The 21,113-nt window shown below is 43.8% G+C and overlaps 1 protein-coding gene across 2 annotated transcripts in view; it reads left to right on the top strand.

The window, feature by feature from the left end:
- HMG20A (high mobility group 20A) overlaps positions 1–2,909 on the top strand; it is a 70,901-nt gene extending 67,992 nt beyond the window's left edge. For both annotated transcript variants that reach the window (XM_033189294.1, XM_033189296.1), the window contains one exon: positions 290–2,909. The gene's annotated coding sequence lies outside the window, so the exon portion shown is untranslated. The remainder of the gene's footprint in view (positions 1–289) is intronic.
- The last annotated feature ends 18,204 nt before the right edge of the window (positions 2,910–21,113 follow it).

Raw genomic sequence — 21,113 nt, 5'->3', positions numbered from 1 at the left:
CTGGTGATTTTCCTACCTCCCATTGTTGCTGAACTGGAGCAGGGTTATGTTTCTCATTGAAATGTTATGTAAAACATCTCAATGAGGTTGCCTGCTTGCAGCTTTATGAGTTCTTTAGTTTACATATACCCTGCACTCACTGTAACACTTGTGAAACCAAAGCATTTTTAAAATCCATAGTGCTAACCCCTTCCAATCAATACTTACTTTCTTGGTGTTATTTTCCTTGTTTGTTTTTGTTTTTGTTCTGTTTTGTTTTGTTTTGTTTTGTTTTCTACTGATTCTACAGGTCTTAGAGCTCCAAGATGTTCCATAAGTGTTTTTACTTGTAAGGAATGAGAAGCCATCCATGGAAATTTGAACTGAGTGGGGGCAGAGAAAGGGTGCAGATCCCTTTGCTTGTGAAAGAATTTTCAGTGAGTGAAAGGCCGTCACCCCAGGAAGCCATATGAGGGAGCAGCAACATGTATATGAGCTTCCTATGGAATTGTCCTTCTGTGAAACTTTGAAGGTATGCAGCCACTCTCCCAGGTCTTCAGGTTCCTACCATTTCCATTTCTGTTAAAGTGGAGCTGCATATCTTCAGCTTACCGGGTGACCCTGATGCTGACATCTGCTGCTGCAGAAAGGAAGACTTCTCATGTTGTAATTTCGCTTAGACCCTTTTATCAGTGGAGCTCCAGTTTTCTTAACTACTTGTCAGTTTTTTAAATGCCTCTGGGGGTTATTTTTGCTTCCTTGGCCCCCACCAATTTATACATCTCCATTTTCTGACCTCTGAACTTTGTTGCTCAGCAAGGTTCTGAAGGAGAGTTTCTTGCATTAGACAGGCCCAGTCTTCTCCCATCATTGCCCCGCTGTGACTCCAAAGAAAGGAGCTTCTTGTTGATAGTGCCATGTGGAGCAAGGCTGTGTTTCCTACCCCACATGGTGCTCAGTGGGTGCCAGCCTTAGTGTGGCTTTGTGATTGCTGCCCTAAAGGAGAACGCTCTTTCCTTCCTCACTGGTACTGCCTGCTGTTTTCTAAGCATTGCTCCTGCACAGACATGGAGTCCCAGCCCCAGCAAGGCTCTTCTGTTCCCATCCATTGACAATGTCTTGTGGAGCATTTTTGCTGAGGAAAAGGTCACTTGTAAACAGAGGAGAAAGGGAAAGAGTACAAAGCCCAAAGTTTATTGTAAGTGAAAACTGAGGGAATTCCTGTCTTCTTTAGGAGTAATGATTCATGGATCTACATAGGTGGAAATATCATTCACAATAGTCACTTGAGCTCACAAAAAAAGCAAGGAAGAATTCTCATGTCCTTTGTCTTCCTTCTGTAACCATTAACTGCTGAATCCATGTGAAGAAGACAGGATTCCCTTCCTTCTCCCTCCTTAGTGATTTTTTTTTAATTTAACAGCATAAGTAAAGAGGACTTTCTGGTTCATTTTTGTTTGTTTGTTTTGTTTTGTTTAGAGATGAGGTCTCGCTGTGTTGCCCAGGCTGGAGTGCAGTGGCTATTCACAGATGCTATCATAACACACTACAGCCTCCAACTCTTGGGCTCAAGCATCACGCCTAGCAGTTTCTGGTTCCTTTAACAGCAAAAGGAAAGAGAGGTTCTGATTCTTACCTCAGGGTTTTTTGGTTGTTTCGTTGTTTTTGTTTTTGTTTTGACACTCGAGCCCAAGGCTAAAGGTTACAGCTGAGATATTTGGAACCAAAGCAGAGCAAGCAGAGCCCATTGTCTGGGCACCACACCACTTCAGGCAGGTGGATAGAAGTGTGACCCCTCTCACGATATGTTCGTAAGTCAGAGTGTAGGGCAGAACTCCCTGTCAAGTTGCTACACCATCCTGTCTTCTCAGCATCTCCTTGCCTGTTTTCTTTATTAGTCCAAAGGAAAACAGCAACAAAATCTGTTTTTAAAATGTCTTATGTGAACATACATCAGATATCCATGTGCTGAAACCCACATACCATCACTTGGCAAATTTTTAGAATAAGACCCCATTATTATCTATTGCTATAAACTAGCCAGCTCTCTTGCTCTTCTGCATTTTCCTATTTCCCTGCCATCATCTGCTATTTCTGCCACTTCTCTTAGACTCCTTGTCTGCAAAGTCCAAGCCAGAATTCACTGTCTATGGCAGAAGGACATCCAGAGCCCATTCTGGAGGTTTGTTTCTTCCTTCTGCCAGATGCTTTCTGTCCTCTCTTCCTTCCTCCTCATATTTCTGTTACTCATTTGTGTTCAGTTTTGTGCAGCATTGTTAGCACTGCTTTTGTGACCAGAAAAGGCCGTAACGTGGTCCAGGATCATCATTCCCCTGACTCTAGATGGGACACTTGACAGTGACTTGAAACATTTACATATTCAGGAATACATGAGATCTCAAGAGAGCCTACAGGATGAAATCATTTTCAGAAAATAAGCAGCTTGCTTTTGAAATGCTCTCTTTCCCAGTAGCTACTCACCTGCCTCTGGTGGCTGGGATTCAGATGCCACAAAACTGTCAGTATCTGTAGAGCAGGCCTTGGCCACCTCCTCTCTCCTCTGTGCTCAATGAGGAGGCAGTAAATGAAGTTACAGGCTAGCACAATACCTAATTCATGTTTCCCAGTACACCTGCAGATATTACTGTACTTTATGTTCTCAAGAAATAAGCTGTTGCCTGTTCAGTGTTACAGATTTCTTTGTTTCTTTTTAATTAAAACACAAGGAGCAGCTGAGGAAAGAGAGACAAGGTATTTTATTTCTGACTAATTTTAGAAAAAACTTGTGTACATGTGTTTGGAACTGTTGAAATGCCAAGTTTTCTGTATAAGTGTTTTTGTAATTAAACTTTCAGATTTTCTTTGTTTTTTAAGAAGTTGATATGCTTGTTTGACATTTGCCTCATTAAAACTTTTCTATGTTGAATTCATCTGTTTCAATTTTACTTGCTTTGTAATAAAAAGTCCTACCTCTGGCCGGGCGCAGTGGCTCATGCCTGTAATCCCAACACTTTGGAAGGCCGAGGTGGGCAGATCACGAGGTCAAGAGATGGAGACCATCCTGGCCAACCTGGTGAAACCCTGACTCTACTAAAAATACAAAAATTAGTTGGGCATGGTGGTACATGCCTGTAGTCCCAGCTACTTGGGAGGCTTAGGCAGGAGAATCGCTTGAACTTGGGAGGCAGAGGTTGCAGTGAGCCGAGATCACGCCACTGCACTCCAGCCTGGCAATAGAGCGAGACTCCGTCTCAAAAACATAAAAAATTTTAAAAGAAGGCCTACTTCTATTTTTTCCTCTTAAAGACTTTGTCAACTCTACATTAATCATCATGTCTGTTATGCTTTTAAAACAGTAACACATTCATTTTACTAATTGCTACTTCAAAATGTGTCTTTACCTGTTTGAGAAGTCAGCTCTTTAAGTGTATGCTGTAACAATACAGTGAATTCTAATTCATTTTAATATAGCAGTAGTATTCTGGAGACAACTTAAAAGGATGTTTTTAAAGTCAGTGACTCTGATCTCTGATGTCCCCTTGATAGAAGATCATTTGATAGAAGAAAGGAGATGTGCTTAAATGCTTGCTTTTTTTTTTTTTTTTTTTTTTGAGTTGGAGTTTTGCTCTTGTTGCCTAGCCTGGAGTGCAGTGGCATGATCTTGGCTCACTACAAACTCCGCCTTCTGGTTTCAAGTGATTCTTCTGCCTCAGCCTCCCAAGTAGCTGGGATGACAGGTGCACGCCACCATGCCCAGCTAATTTTTGTATTTTCAGTAGAGACGGGGTTTTGCCATGTTGGCCAGGCTGGTCTCGAACTCCTGACCTTGTTATCCACTGGCCTCGGCCTCCCAAAGTGCTGGGATTACAGGCATGAGCCACCACACCCGGCCAAATGCTTGCTTTTTAAAAATAACCAATCAAAATCTTTTTAAAGGAAATTTGTCACCTATTTCTACTATGCTTTTAAAAATCCTAGGGGTGAGGCACCCTGGCTTCCAGACCCTGCTGCTTTCCAAGTAGCCAGTTGTGTGACATTGGGCAAGTCTTGATTTGTTTCAACTCCAGTTTCCTCTTCTGACATAACACATGCCTCAGCTCTCCTTTACTGTCGTAAGAAGGATAAAGGTACAAAATCCACCTTGCTTTGGAGGATAGGAAGATAGGAAGTATCTGTTACATGATTGCCAGTAACTATCAGTGTATCTCAGTTAGGATTGAGTTTGACTCTATATTAAGCAGAACTAGCAACAGCTTAAATAGTTTTCTCATAGAAAACTATGCCAAAGTTGGGCAGTTAAAGGCTAGTATGGAGGCTCCTGCCTGTACCACAACATGATCTTTCTCAAGGTCACCCCATGGTCCAAAATAGCCACTTGACCATTAGCTGTCACTTTGAAATTCCTGGCAGCATGAGGAAAAGAGGGCAAGGACAAAATGAGCAAACCTAGCTGAGTCAGGGCCCTCTAAAGAGTCTTCCTGGAAATCGTATTCAACACTTTCACTTGATTTGGCCAGAACTCAATCATGTGACTATAGCTAGCTATAAAGGAGGCCAAGAAATGTCATTCTTGCATGGACATTACTGTGCCCAACAATATACAGGTTTTAATAAGGAAGGAGAAAATGAATATACAGTAGGTGACTAACATTCATTTATGCACTCTAAGCCCAACCCCGCCATGCTAGTGAATGGAGTGCATTATCTTGCCTTTGCCTCTTGGCCATTTGAGAATGACCATGTACTTCCTTGATACCTTTTTTCCCCTGGAGAGCCAGAAAGCTAAAAACTAGCTTCCATCTGAGTTGGCATTTCCTGTTCCCATCTAGCTCTTTCTCCTACCCTGCAACAGCTGGTGGCCAGTCTTGTTTAGTAAAAATCAAAACAAACAGGTAGTAATACTTCCCCTAGTTGTTTGTTCCCTTTCTCTCACTGCTCAGCATCTGCTGAATTGAAACAACATCAGGGCAAGCTTTCCCTAAGGGTGGGGAAATTGAAGTATTGGTTAGCGGAAAAGCACATAGCTACTTCCTGCCCTCTGAAAGAATTTCCTGCCTTGCAACTGAGAGTTCCAAGTCAGGGGTTTTTTCTTTGTTTTATTTACTTTACTTTGATACATAGCCTGCACTCAGATATATACTTCAATATCTATGGATATAAGCAGTAGTTTATATGCAAGCCCATTAAAGAACTCGGGATTGAGAGTCAGACTAGGTGAAATTTGTTAATGTACATCTGCTCATCCAGAAACCATTTCAGTTTAGTTTTCTTAGGACTATGTGTCTACAGGAGTAAACTTTTGCCAGAGGTAGAAATGTATATTCTCTTAGCTTAGTGAAATGCAAAAGGAGGAGCCACAAGGAGATAGGAATGGCATTGGGAAATTAAATGCATGGCCAATGCAGATTTTCCAGATAGAAGGATTTTTGTAAACCACCTGCAACACCAGATCTGTGGGAGGATGTCTTACATGTTTATGTGGGAATATGTAAGATTCTCTTATTTGAATCTCTCTCTCTCACACACACACCATCCAACACTTAAAGAGCCAGAGTTTTTAATACCAACTTCTCTTCATTTAACTTTAATTCACCCTTTAATTTGGGCCTACAAAGACGTTTATAAAACATGGTTTCTGCCTGCCATAGTTTCTGATAATCTAGTGGAAAGGACAAACTTGTATATAAATGTTTCTAACATAGGGCAGCTTGTATTAATAGTTTTAATAGAGACAAATACTTTTTGTAGAGTGAAAGAATTATTTGAATCTTACCTGATGAGATATTTTTTCCATAAGTGCAAAAGAGTTTGCAATAGGGAGTAGATCGGAGTCAGGGTGGGGGATCAGTATCTTTAACTAATTAATAAGGACTTTATCTGGAATGTAAATGAAACATGAAAATCTGAACTGATAACCATCAGAGTTTTTCTGGTAGAAGTTGAGGTAGCTGGAAGGTCAGAACAGTTAGATTAACTGTAATTTAGACAAGCAGTTTTTCAAAGTGCAGTTTTGACTCATTAATAGATCATTAAGCCAGTAAGTTGGTCAAAAACATTTTTAAAAATTAAAATGAAGAGAAACTATCAGAATGCACTACAGGTGTAGTAAGGGTATTATTTTGTAAAACTTATACTTCAGATACAGTCATATGTCTACATACACTTATAATGTAAAATGTGTTTCTTACCATGGGATCACAATAAAGATAGTCGATGACTGTTTTATTACCTCTGAAATTGGACAACACTGCTAGGTTCAAGTCTGGATTCTGCTGCTTTCCTCTTATATGACCTTAGGCAAGTTGCATAAACCACTATATGACTTAAGTTTTCTCATCTGTAACATAGTGATAAATATCATTTCTGTCCTGTAGAGTTTTTATGTAGATTGAATTAGTCAATCCATGTAAAACACTTAGAATCGTGCCTGTCATAGAGTAGAAGACATTTAAATATAAACTTATAATTTGTGGAAGACTAAAGGGAAAAGAGAACTAACAATTAGACACATACTGTAGGCCACTCTGCTGTGCTTTTTATATAAATTATGTAATTCCACAACTTGACAGAGTAGGACTACTATACTCATTTTTACAGTAAGTAAATTAAGACACAGATCTGATAAGTGACTTGTGCAGTTACAGAACAGGGAACAGGTAGAGAAATGGTTTATACCCAGATAACTGTGGCTTTACATTCCACTATAGCCATATTGTCGTAGAGATAACTAATGAGAGTGGCGTGAGTTCAAAGCTGTAGCATAGTATGGTGGGTCTGAGAACTGAAATTAGACCTATTCAACAATATTTGTTGAATATCTTTCTTGTGTTAGAAACTGTGCTGGATCCTAGTCCTCATAGAGCTCTTCTCCTTGCTGGGGAAGAAGAGACTATAAACAACCTAACTCAGCTAATTACCTAGATAAGAGGAAATGATATAAGATGCTAATTACCTAGATAAGAGGAAATGATATAAGCTAGGGTAGAGAAAAGGCCTTTCTGAAAAAGTATCTTCTGAAGAAAGACAAGATTGATTTGAAAGAGCCAGCCCAGTGAAGGGCTGAGGGTATAGAAAGTCTGAAGTCCTGAGGCAGGAATGAGCTCTGGAATTTCAAGGCATAGAAAAAGCTGGTGAGGCTGGAGCAGAGTAAAGGAGAGGCAGAATGGCTTTGATGGAGTTGCAAGGCAGGCAATAGCAAGATCACGTAGATCCTCAGAAGTGTCATAAAGAGTTCGCAGTTTGTCATAAGTGTAATGTGAAGAGAGTTCTACACAACTAAGTGACAAGATCTGATTTCTGTTTTTAAAGAGTCACTCTGGGCCGGGTGCAGTGGCTCACGCCTCTAATCCCAGCACTTTGAGAGGTGGGAGCGGGCAGATCACTTGAGGCCAGGAGTTGGAGACCAGCCTGGCCAACATGGTGAAACAATGTTTGTATTTTTCTACTAAAAATACAAAACAAAATTAGCTGGACATGGTGGCATGCATCTGTAATCCCAACTACTCAGGAGTCTGAGGCATGAGAATCCCTTGAACCCAGGAGGTGGGAGTTGCAGTGAGCCGAGTTGGAGTTGGAATGCATTGTGCCACTGCACTCCAGCCTGAGTGACACAGCAAGACTCTGTCTCAAAAACAAAAATAAAATAAAGGGTCACTCTGGCTGCTGTGTAGAGAATTGTGGGGGAGATAAGAGAAGAATCAGAGAGACTAGTGAGAAGGCTGGCACAGGAGCCCAAGTGAGAAATGACAGTGGCTTAGCCTAGAGTGGTGGGAAAGGGCAGATTAATTCAGGATATAGTTTGGGAGTATAATGGACAGGATTTGCTGATGAGTAGGATGTGGAGAATGAAAAAGAATCAAGAATGACTTAGTTTTTCCTGGGCACAGTGGCTCACGCCTGTAATCCCAGTACTTTGGGAGGCCAAGGCGGGTAGATTGCTTGAGCCCAGGAGTTCGAGACCAACCTGGGCAATGTGGTGAAACCCCATCTCTATAAAAGAAAAAAGAAGAAGAATGACTTTTGGCTTGGGAAACTGGGTAATGGGAAGAGGTGCCATGGCCTGAGATTGCAGACTTAAGTATGAAACAATCATGGAAGAAAAATCAAGGATTCTGTTTTGGACTGGCTAAACTTGAAGTCCTAACAACAGATGAGCCCTGGGCAAGACACACATCTCCTCTGCTATCAGTTAAAAAGTTCCTTTCAGTTCTTAAAAGTCTGTGGTTCCTTGAGATTCTAAGTTCATGTCAGTGTCTGCTAACATTCCTTCTATCCTCAGCGCATGTGCACACATATAGATCCAGTTACGCTGTGCGTTGAACTATGAAATTAAGGAATGGTCTCCTTTTTAATTCTTCAAGCTCCTTAGGAAAAGAATTTTTAAAACCTTGCATCTGCATTTGTTTAAGATTGACATAAAGCAGCTGAATGTTCTAGGATATAAAAATCATGTCATAACCTGACCATTAGAAAATCTGGGCAAGAAATGGAAAGCGTCTGCTTAAAGGAGACTGGTCAAAAATATATTTGGCATCATTCAAAGAAGGGTAATGTGAGAAGACATCACTGATACAGTCAGAAGGTTTAAAGACTCAGCAAATGGGCTCCTGCGAGGGGTGCTTTTGCTATCTTCAAGGATGGAAGTCAACTGAAGGCAGCTGGGTCCAGGCCGTGGAATGTAAGACAACAACCTATTTTTCTTGGGGCCGGTGGATTTTTGAAGTAGACTTATGTTATATTTATCAAAAGAATTTCTTGGTTTAAAGGACAAACTAATATAGTAATTAGGGATTTTATTCATCCCTCTGAAGAATGAATGTTTTAGATATATTCATTTATTCAAGCATTTCCAAGTACTCACTATGTGTTTTGGGTGTAAAGCTGAGGAAGTCCCTCTCCCTGGAAGCTCACAATGTAACAAAAAAATAGATACAAAGCTAACTACAATAGGGTCTGATAAATGATCAAGCAGCTGTGAGCACAGTATTCTGGAAAACACAAAGGAAAGATTCAGCAGTTTTGCTTGGGGGAAGGCAAAAGAGCTTTACCAGGATAACATTTTGAGTTGGGCCTTAGAAAAAGAGTAGTTCCTTAAGATAAGCTAGAAATAGAACTAGAGATAGAAGTACATTTTTGGTGTACTCAAGTAATTCAGCGTGACTGGAACACAGGTTATATCCAGGGCATTGACCAAAAAGAAAGATAGTGAGGTGTTCTGAAAACGGATTGTAAATAGGCCTTGAATGTCATGCCAAGGGTTTTAGCTTTTGTTTTGCAGGCAGAGGGAAGTCATAAGGGCTGTTTTTGCAAGGCAGTGACATGAGAAAATAAAAACTACGCCACAGCCTCTCAACCATTTTTCTGCCATGAGCTGCTTTGGCAATCTGGTAAAGTCTATGGACCCTTCTAGGAATGTTTTAAGTGCATAAAATACAAATAAAATTGCAAAGGAAATCCACTATATTAAAATATAGCTATCAAAAGATGAACAATGTGTTATGTAGGAGTACCTGTGCTTCTTGATAAAGCATTAAATAACATGATTTAGCTCTAATAATGACTATAATTTTAAAGTAGTAGTAACCATAAATAATATTTCAACATCTGCAATGGCTATAATATAGTATGAAAATATCTGTGATCTTGTTGGTGGCAAGGTCACAGGTCCTGCCAATACTACTGGGGTTTGTTGACAATGTTTATAATCAAAAGAAATGCAAATTTTTCAATTAGAGGTTTGTGAAAATCAAAATGTAATTTCCCCCCATCCATTATTGTGGTCCTTAGCATAAATACTCTTGAATTCAAGGCAGTATGGAGATAGACTGGTTAGGAGAGTGTTAAAATAGCCAGGATGGAAGGTAAGAAGAGCATGCAGTTGGGGGTTGGGTACGGTGGCTCACAGCTATAATCTCAGCACTTTGGGAGGCTAAGGCAGGAGGATTGCATGAGCTCACAAGTTCAAGACCAGACTGGGAAACATGGTGAGACCTCATCTCTATAAAAAATTTTTTAAATTAGCCAGGCATAATGGTGCTCCCAGCTACTTGGGAGGTTGAGGTGGGAGGATTGCTGCAGCCCAGGAAGTCGAGGCTGCAGTGAGCCATGTTCACACCATTGCACTCCAGCTTGGGTGACAGAGCAAGACTCTGTCTCAAAGGAAAATGAATACAGAAAGAAGAGGAAGAAGAGCATGCAGTGGGGATGGAGTAAAGGAGCAAAGGAGGAGATTAGAGACATTTGGGAGTTTGACTTGGTTCCTCCCAAACCTCAGTGAGGAGTTCTTCAAGGAGGAATTTTGGGTAACTGTGGTCTGGTGGGGTGGGTTCACCAGGAAGGCAGTGTGAATACCCTTTAGGCAGCTCTCCATGTGCAGTCTACTTTCATTACTTGGTTCAACTAATATGCATTACCCTCTGGAGCAGGTAGTAGGAATATAGCAAAACAGATAACAGTTCTCGCTTTCATGGAGCCTAGTATCTAGTGGAAGAAATGTGATTAAACAAACAAGTAGATGTGATGTTGCCATGTGGTATCAAATGCAGGAAAAGAGTAGTAGTAGTGTATGTCAGCATATTGGCAGGGAATGGGCAACTATTTTTTCAACAGCGGGGTCAAGGAAGGCCCCTTTCAAGGAAGTGACAGTTAAGATGAAAAACCAGTAGGACTTAGAGTCAGGAACAGAGCACAAAATCCATTTTTCCTTGGGGATTTAGAGGAGCTGAAAGAAAACCAGGGACCTGGAGCAGGGAAATGTAGGGGAAAAACAGCAAGAGATAGGAGAGAGGCCAGGTGTGGTCTTATCACCAGCCCAAGGATCTAGGATAGTCTCCTCAGTGCAGGGGGAAACCACTGAAGGTTTCAGAAAGGGAAGTGATATCATCTAGTTTGTGGTTTTAAAAAAATTATTCTGACTACTCTGTGAAGCATTGAAATAGGGAGCTAAATTGTGGCTGTGGCTAATAATCCCTCCGGAGGTGGTGGTATCATGGACTAAGGGTGTAGCAGTGAAGAATGACGCGGGGAAGAGGATGGAATACAGCCATTTTGGTGGTGGAAGGAACAAGATGAGTGACAGATGAGAGGGAGGCAGGAGGGAGAGATCATCCTGCAGTGATCTCGTGCTTCACACGGATGGTCCAGGCACCAGTTACTGAAACGGAAGGACTAGAAGAGGAGCAGACTGGGGCAGGGGAATGGCTGGAAATCAGACAGCCTTGTGGGAAAGTTTATTTGAGATGCAAGTGTTAAGTCAGCAGATGTAGGTGTTAAGTAAGCATTTATATTGACAATTCTAGAGCTTGAAAGGCGGGCGTGGACTTGGAATGACTTTTACCAAAGATTTCCGAGGAGACTTTTTTTATTAGAACTTTTCTCTCAGATCCTGCCACTACTCTGAAGGCAGATAGTCAAACCCTACCAACTGCTGCCACTCCTGGCTAAAGATTTCACTGTTTTATTCTTTGCCCTACTGTTAATTTTTTTGTTGTTCTTGAGGCAGGGTCTTCTTTGTTGCCCAGGCTTGTGTGCAGTGGTGCGATCATAGCTCACTACAGCCTTGAACTCCTGGGCTCAAGGGATCTTCCCACCTCAGTCTCCTGAGTAATTAGGACTACAGATGTGTACCACCATGCCTGGCTAATTTTTCCATGTATTATAGAGATGGGGGTCACACTATGTTGTGCAGGCTGGTCTCAAACTCATGGGCTCAAGCAATCCACTTACCTCAACTTCCCAAAGTGCTGGGATTACAGGCATCAGTCACTATACCCAGCCCCCACTGCTAACTTTCACTATTCTTTCATCCTGCCCTTGACATCAGAACAACATCTGGACCTAAGTAAGACTTTTCCATGGCTTAAATCAGGTAGTACCTCTAAAGGTGTTCAGAATATTTAAACTTACATGAGTCTCCCACATGAGATTTCTGCAGGGGAAGCTTTGCAGCCATAAAGAGGATGCTAAACATAGTGGCTTATAATGAAATAATATGTTTATCTTGGCTGGTTTTATAGCAAATGTGATTGGGATATTTACTGGTGGTTTCTTAGAACTAGATGAAAACAATAGGACAGACCAAATGAATTACAGCAACAAAACATACTAACAACATAAAGGAAAGATACAGATTATGGAAAATTATAAATTGTGGTCATGCAAAGAGAGATCTCACTGTAGCCCGAACACTGGTGACCCACAACTAAATGGGGCCAAGATTAATCATGCCTCGATCTTATACATAAGCCAAAGGATCTTTTCTAAAGATCATGCCTATTAAAGCAGCAAAGACTTTTCTGCAAGATATATCATAATGAGCTCCAGGCGTTTAATGAGAGACAAGTGCTACAGTTGAAAGTGGTAACCTTCAGCATCGAATCTGAAAATGAAGTGGGCCTGCTTGCTCTGCAAAATGAGGCCACAATCCAGTCTGCTTAGGTGAAGAGAAGTCTCACATTTGTAGATGCTCTGTTGCAGGCAAACCTTAAATCTTCTGGGAAAGGGGGAAAGGCTTTTGTTTGTTTTTATTTTTCTAATTAGGTAAGGATTGTACATGCAAGGAGCAAGCAGCTGACTCCGGGCTGCAGGCCCAGTAGCTTCCAAAGGCAGTAAAGCCGGCAGGCATGGTGGCTCATGCCTGTAATCCCAGAACTTTGGGAGACTGAGGCGGGTGGATCACTTGAGGTCAGGAGTTCGAGACCAGCCTGGCCAATATGGTGAAACCCTGTCTCTACTGAAAATACAAAACTTTGCTGGGTGTGGTGGCGTATGCCTGTAGTCCCAGCTACTTGGGAGGCTGAGGCAGGAGAATCGCTTGAACCCGCAAAGCGTAGGTTGTAGTGAGCCGAGATTGCACCGTTGCACTCCAACCTGGGCATCACAGCAAGACTCCATCTCAAAAGAAAAGAAAAACAACAACAACAACAACAAAAAGGCAGTAAAGTGGAAAACAGAATCAAGGAAGAAACCAGCCTAATGAGTTGGATAGAGTGTCCCAAAAGCCTCTGGAAGAATATGCAGCACTCCAAGGCCAGGAGACCTCAGCTTCCATCTCTGTTGTAGGCTGCCTCAGATGAGGACAATTACCTGGCCAAAAAATAGCAGCATGAAAGAAAAGGGTCATCCCCCCTTATTCCTTGTTTTTCATCCCCTAAAAGCCCCTCATCCAAGGACTTGTGTAAAGTTGTGCCCGCCCCTACTTTGATCTGCAGTAGGAAATGCTGGGATGCATGTCCTGACCCTCCTTCCCCCACTGCAGCCCTCACGAATGGTAGCCTTCTGTCCTGCAGACAGGATGCTGCCTCATGTCCTGAACCTCACCACAAATTCCTGTCCCACTGGCTGCTTCTGTCTTCCTCTTGCAATCCCAGGAGACAAAGGACTGTGAGGGAGGAAGGGAGCCGAGCATGGTCTCCCAGGCAGAAACCCTTTGGGATGCCGGAGCCTCAGCCTGCTTGCTGGGGTCTGCCTTTCTGGGTGGGAGGAGGGGCAGCCTCCCTACTCCCTCCAAATGTCCCTGTCTTAAACCCATTCTGCACAAAACAAGCCAGTTCATTGTGTTCTTGGATATAAATATTGATTCTAGGTGATGTTAACATTCTGTTCGTAAAAGAATGTAACATATTTCTCCCACACCATATTAGACTGATGTGTTGTTTGGCCAAGAGAAGTACAGATTGCTGGCTTCTGCGAGAAAATGTGGACATTTAAATGCATGCAGCTTTCAGAAGTCTAGGTAGCAGCCTCAGAACAGCAACCAGGCCCCTGGGTTGGCTTCAGCTCTGCCCTCCTCCATCCAGTTTCTCCTTTCCCATCTCCATTGTTTGCACATGCCTTTGGTATTTCTAATCACTTGTAATTTAAGAAAATGCTTTCTTGGAATTATATCTTCTTTCTCAAGGACCTGTTAATGTGGGACATTTGCTTTCTTCAGGAGAGCCCGGAAGGTCAGGACCAAACATTTTTAGTTTTCTTCCCCAGGGGAAAAGATCTGGGAGGTCCTGTTCTCCTGTTTTCTTTTTCCCCCCTCCCTCCATGTCGGAGGGAAGGACAAAGGCTTCAGAGCAGAGGTGGTCCCGCCAAGCGCTCCACCAAGGCCTGACCAAGCCCAGGACTCAGATGTGCTGGCCGCCTTAGCAAGGCAAATTCCCCACATTCCACAAGTGCTCTTGAGGGGGAAATAGAACTAATGAGAAAGTGGAATTCTTGATGTGTATGCGTGCTCATTCGGGTGCCAGTTCATCTGACACAGACAGATCCCTGGCCCTATTTCGCAAGACAGTGATGAAGCCCATTTCCAGATGTGCGGGAGGGCGGCCCGGGACCCAGTGCTGGCAGGAGAGCCGGCGCCCTCTGCTGTCCCGGCCAGGAAACACTGCAATGGTGGGAAAGAATCTGGGGTTCCTGAAAGCCGACTGTTAAATCTACAGCCGGGCCTCGCTGGTGTGGAAGGGGCCTGCAGCTCCTTGCTGTTCAAATGATGAGCCTGCAAGGGGGTGGATTCCCTCCTTCTAGCTGGCTCTCTTTGTGTTTTGTGGCTCTAAATGAGCCAGAAATGATGAAGATTTACAATAAAACCCCAGCCTCCCACAGCATCTGCTGGTCCCATTCCCAAGAAGGTGAGGGAAAGTGGCACTGTCTCTGGCCTATGAACCTGGCCAGCAGGCCCAGGCAAGGCGAGACAATGAGGGCAGCTTGCCCAAGAGGAGACCTCCTGCTGATTAGCAGCCCTCGGGCCATACCCTTGCCTAAGAATGCAGCTTCTGGAGGCCTGGCTGGCTCCAAGGCTTCCAGCCGAGTGGAAGCTGCAACTGCTCCCACTCAGGCATACTGGCATCTCTAAGGGGCCTCAGAGCTGGCACAGCCAAGAGACTGGCTCAGCTTACAAGCTTAGACAGAACTGCCACCCCCTCTGCCCTGCTGCCTGCCAAGACAGCAGCACAGCAGTGGGTCTGGGGCCAGGGCTAGGCTTGCTGCTGCAGGAGAGAGAAAGAGATATTAATAGAGAGAGAGTGCATGTGTGTGTGTATGTTGGTGAAAGGTGGGGTTGGAGGTATTAGGGGGATGCAAGGGGGATGGCTGGTGAACTATACTTCTTGGACAGCCTTTCAGTTCTGCAAAAAGGCACAAAACAATCAGTTTTTGTTTTCTGGCAGATTTTTAATTTTTTTTTTTTTTTGTAAACCAATCTCTTCCCTGCTGGGAGAAGAAAAACCCAACCCGCCAAACAATCCCCTAACAACCCCCTAAAAACAATGCCCTTCTCTCTCTGGGACCAATTTTCAAGCTGCACAGCAGTCCTGACAAGGTCAACAAGCTGGAGCTGTAAGTGGAAGATCTTTATCTATGTGGGAAATAGGAAAATCATTTGACTGATAAAAGGAAATACAATAAATAGCATCTAAATTCCTGGCTGCATTCCCCCAGGCCCCTCCTCTGCTGGAGAAAGTGTGTGGGCCAGGGATACATGTGCTGCTCCAGCATGTTTAAAAATAGCATGCAGCACACAGCCCTTTCTTACCTTCCAGAAAGACTTCATTACCGGATCCTCAGCCCTGAGCCTGCAGAGCTGCTGCCGGCGCTTTCTTCTCCCTGCGCTGGATTTTTCTCTTTGGAAGCATTAAGGGAGTGCATGTGATACATTTTACTCTCAGGCCAGCTCCCGCTCAGCTAGTTTCAATCTAGGCACGTCTAGAGCTCACGTTGAAAGTCCATTGTACTTAATGGGGTGTTAACTCTGTTTATTCTCTGAGACTTGTGCAGTAATTTTACACTCTGCAAAACTAGCAACTTGAACCAGAAATGATATTCCTCTTTCCCCATGTCCACCCTTGTGGGCTGCAGTCCCTGGGCACCTCTGGTCCTGCCTCCTAGGGTTCCTGTAGCTCAGGTAGCTGAAGAAGGTCTGCATGCGGTGGGAGATGGGAACTCTGGGGTTCACATCCAGTTCTGCCTCTTGTTAGCATTGGCGCAGCCTGAAGCAGGTCTCTTCAGCTCCTGGAGACATTTTTCTCATCTGCGAAAAGGAGATTTTAATCTGCCCCATGTATCTCAAAATGCATACAACAATCTCATAGTGCAAAAACATTCCCCTGGGTTCTACAAAGACACCGCCCGATTATTCCCAACTGGGCCACTTCAGCATCACCTCGGAAGCCACTTAACCCCTTCAGATCTCCATCTCTCCACTAAAACCTTGGCGATCTGGATAGGACTATAAAGTCCACTATTCAGGCTGTATCTTCACCATGCTGTTGCGATTTTTTCTAAGTCCATTATTCCTTCCACCTTTATTGGCTGGCATTCTACCTCTTGGGAAGACCTTCTTGTCTCCCCACTTACATATTCTCAGGGCCTGGCCCTAAGGGCTGAAGACTTCATATAGGACCAGATGACCCCCTCTAGCTCTCAATCTCTGAGTCTCCAGCAAAATAAATGAAGCACATACTATTCTAATACATTCTACCATTCCGTGGGAACTGTGCCTTCCATTATTCCCACCTGATCTAAAATCCTGACACTTAGGGAGCTTCCAGGGTCCTTACTGATCAAACATCACCTGGACTTTGGCATTCCTCCTCCAGTGCCAGGCCTTCCCTCCTGCATGAAACAGCTCAGAGCTGAGTCGCCCTCGCTGGAGTTCCTGATCTCTCTTTCCAACTCCCTCAGGGCTTCTCCATCTGGCATCCTGCAGAATCCTCAACTCAATTTGTCCAAAATTAAATATGCATTCTCCCCAAACCCACATTTTCTCTAATATCTGTCAGCTCAGTTAAAAACCCCACTGCTCTCCGAAGCTGGAGAGCCTGGAATCCTTCTACACGCCTCTCCCCAGCTCTTTACCCTGCTCCTAGCCCCTCACATCTCTCATTCACAGAATCCTCCACCCCACCCCACTCAGCCCTGGAATCCCCCTAACAGCTGGCCCTTCTCATCACCCCCAGGAGAGGCCTTTGTGGGGGTCTTCAGCATTCAGCTCTCCCCAGGCTCTCGTAATAGCCCATTGTTTTGTTTTCCTTTTTTTTTTTTTTTTTTTTTTTTGCCATTAACTAGTTCTATAATAGCCTTTTAACTAGCCTTGGTATACCCAGTCTCATTTGTCCCCCTCTTAACTCCCCTCCACCAGTTTGTCCTGCATACCACTACAAAAGCAACCTTTCTAAAATGCAAGATTAGTCTTGCAAATATGTTTTTTGTTTTTTGGTTTTTTTTTTTTTGAGACAGAGTCTCACTCTGTTGCCCAGGCTGGAGTGTAGCAGCATGATCCTGGCTCACTGCAACCTCTGCCTCCCAGGTTCAAGGGATTCTCCTGACTCAGCCCTCCCTAGTAGCTGGGACTACAGGGGCACACCCCCATGCCCAGTTAATTTTTGTATTTTTAGTAGAGACAAGGTTTCACCGTGTTGGCCACGCTGGTCTTGAACTCCTGACCTCAAGTGATCTACCCGCCTCGGCCTCCCAAAGTACTGGGATTACAGGCGTGAGCCACCGTGCCCAGCCATATCACTCTATTCTAAATGAGATCATAGTTGTGGTATTTGCTTTTATTTTTAAGCCTTACAAAAATTCTATATGATAAGAATTATTAGCATTTAACAGATGAAACTAAGACTTAGCTAGGTTAAAGGAGCTAAGGCCACACAGCTATCACACCTTGCAGAACCAGAATTTGAACTCAGGTCTGCTTTACACTGCAAAACCCATGTTCGAAAGTATTTAAGGTAGGTTGCTAGCTCGGTACCTGGCACAGAGCAGGTGGACCAATGTTACATTCTTTATATTCCCCCTTTTTTATAAACTTCAGTCTCTTCAGCAGGGTGCAAAGGCCTATCCCATGGTGGGTGGCATATGTCTCCAACTGCATCTCCTGTTACTCCGTGGCCCATCGTCACCACTACCCATTAGGCCACATCAGACCAATCACTGTTCCCCAAACCCTACCTGTTATTTTTATTTATTTATTTATTTATTTATTTTTAGACGAAATCTTGCTCTTGTGCTCTTGTCTCCCAGGCTGGAGTGCAATAGCACGATCTTGGCTCACTGCAACCTCCGCCTCCTGGGTTCAAGCAATTCTCCTGCCTCAGCCTCCCGAGTAGCTAGGATTATAGGCGCCTACCACCACACCCAGCTAATTTTTGTATTTTTAGTAGAGACGGGGTTTCACCGTGTTGACCAGGCTGGTCTTCTGACCTCAGGTGATCCGCCCACCTTGGCCTCCCAAAGTGCTGGGATTACAGGCATGAGCCACTGCACCTGGCCCTCCCTGTTCTCTCTTTTTTTTTTTTTTTTTTTTTTTGAGACGGAGTCTCGCTCTGTCTCCCAGGCTGGATTGCAGCGGCGCAATCTCGGCTCACTGCAAGCTCTGCCTCCCAGGTTCTTGCCATTCTCTTGCCTCAGCCTCCCCAGTAGCTGGGACTACAGGTGCCCGCCACCATGCCCAGCTAATTATTTTTGTATTTTTTTAGTAGAGATGGGGTTTCACCATGTTAGCCAGGATGATCTCGATCTCCTGACCTCGTGATCCGCCTGCCTCGGCCTCCCAAAGTGCTGGAATTAAAGGCGTGAGCCACTGTGCCCGGCCCCCTGTTCTTTTTTAAACTGTCTTTTTTGAAATCCTCTTTCCTACTGCTTGGCAAGGCTTTTCTTACCTTGTCCTTCCTGCTCTACAAGCCCAGATCAGAAAGCACCCATTCTGTGATGCTTTTCCTGATCCCCAAACTCAGAATTCGTGGCTCCAACATCCCTCTTGCCAGCACCACTTGTTACGTATGCGTATTCTGATACTGATCATATTGGGGGGTGGCTTTTCAGTCCTGTCTCTTCTCATCTTTGTATCTCCAAGCCTGGCACTGTGCCTGGGACAAGGTAAGCACTCTATAGTAAGTCTGTTGAGTTTAGTTCAATCCTTCATCCTTCCCTAGGACTAATGCTTAATTTCATCTGTCTTGCAAAGGTTAGAATGTCTCTGAAGACTTGTTTGCATCACCTCCGCTCTCTCTGATTTCCACACCCACCACCCCATTGAAGTTGCTCCTGGCAGGTCTTGAGAGACCTCCACGTTACCAGAACACTCTCTTGTCCTCACCCTTCAAAAGTTGCAGCAGCATTGGGCATGGTTTCCTCCCTTCTTTTAAGTGACTCCTCTCCCTCAGCTTCTGCCATCACAGTCTCCTGCTTTCTTTTGCCTCTCAGGCTCTCTTGGGCCTCCGTCTGAGCCCTGGAAGTAGAGAACCTCAGGGCTCCGACCTGGGTTGCATTCTCTTCCCTCTACTTTCCTTCCTGAAGAGACTTGTCTATTCCCATCATTTAAAGTAGAACCACTATCTTCAGCTCTCAGCTCTAGATTCAGATATGTGACAAGCTATTTGACATCTCACTTAGATCATCCTTAGGTATTCTGGGCTTGAAAGGCTAACAATTGACCCCCAGGTTTATTCCCAGACCCTTCCTCCCTTGGTGTTTCTCTGTTCACTAAAAGGCAACATAACGAAGGGTCCCCTTCTTGGGATGTTGGGAGCCACTCTCTAGGAGGGAAGGTGCCTTAGAAGAGGGGGCAAATCTGGGGATACCTGAATATCATGCATTCCTACCTCTGACTTAACCTTGGAGAAATACCAGATGCCTTAACCATGTATTCAATGCCTGGCATGATCTGGCCCCAGCATCCCTTTCCAGGCCCAGCTTTCATCTCACCCCTAGATCAGAAATGGGTGAAGTATGGTCCATGAGCCAAATCTGGCCCACATGTTTTTATACAGCCTGTAAGCAAATAATACTCTTTTATATTTTTAAGTAGTTGAAAAAAATCAAAAGAAGAATATTTGGTAACACATGAAAATTACATAAAATTCAAATTTCAGTGTCTGTAAATAAAGTTGTATGAAATACAGCCATGCTGGTTTATTTACTTATTATCTGTCTCTGCTTTCTAGCTACAAAGGCAGAGTTGAGTCGTTAGGACTTAAGACTTATACCTACAAAGCCTAAAATATTTACTATCTGGCCTTATACTGAAAAAATTTGCCAAGCCCTGCTCTAAACCAGTCCCCTGCTCCCTAAACACACCTTGCAAACTTCTAGTTTGGCACACACTGATCTCTGCTCCTATCTAAATCCTACCTCTCTTTACCCCTTGCCAATCCAGCATCTTCTGGAATCTTCTTTGTCTCCTCCATTCAGTGGTTTCTCATCCTTCTCCAAATCCCTCTGCTAACATGTAAAGTTGAGGGACTTGCCACCCAAGACCTTAGATGACTATTAGTTTCTGGTGTATGTCACATGTCCTGTCCAGATTGGGAGCCACATGAGGACAGAGATGGTATCTGTTCATCTTGTATCCCAGGGCCCAGCACAATGCTTAGCAATATCATTAGTGCTTAGAAAGTAGGTGTTAAAGGCCAGGTTCAATGACTTATACCTGTAGTCCCAGCACTTCAAGAGGCCAAGGTAAGAAGATCACTTGAGGCCAGGAGTTTGAGACCAGCATGGGCAACATAGTGAGACCCTGTCTCTACAAAATATTAAAAAAATTAGCCAGGCGTGGTGGCATGCCCCTGGAGTCCCAGCTACTCAGGAGGCTGAAGTGGGAGGATCATTTGAGCCCAATAGTTCAAGTTTGCAGTGAGCTAGGATCCCACTGGACTCCAGGCTAGGCAACAGAGTGAGGCCCTGTCACAAAAACAAAAGCAAAACGAGCAACAAAAAGTCGGTGTTGATGTACTCCTTTCTGAGTGGTTTCATCCTTCTTGACATTCCCCTATTTATCTCTGAAAAAGAGCTGTCTACTTATTTGCTTAGGTATTCTTTTTTTAAGGAAGATGCAACTTCTATCCAACCTCCCTCCAGTTCATCCCATGAAGTGCTGAAGACAAGGCATAGATAGATAAGTTGCAAGAACAACTTTACACGACTGCCAGGGTTTATGGGGAGAGGAGGCAGTGAGATGGAACGGGGCTGGACTCCAGTCCCAGCTCAGTCACTGATAGCAAAATCTGATAGCAAGACCATCAGTTTTGCTATTTCACCTGTCCTTCCTCAGTTTTATCATCTGTAAAATTGTTGACTGAAAGTTGAATGTCTGCTCAATCAAAGGATTCCCTCAAATCCTTTCCAGCTCCAAAACCTGAGGATCGTGT

Source organism: Trachypithecus francoisi, unplaced genomic scaffold, assembly GCF_009764315.1.
Source record: "Trachypithecus francoisi isolate TF-2019V2 unplaced genomic scaffold, Tfra_2.0 Lachesis_group3, whole genome shotgun sequence".
NCBI classification, from domain to species: Eukaryota; Metazoa; Chordata; class Mammalia; order Primates; family Cercopithecidae; genus Trachypithecus; species Trachypithecus francoisi.
This window is presented reverse-complemented; position numbering and strand designations above follow the sequence as displayed.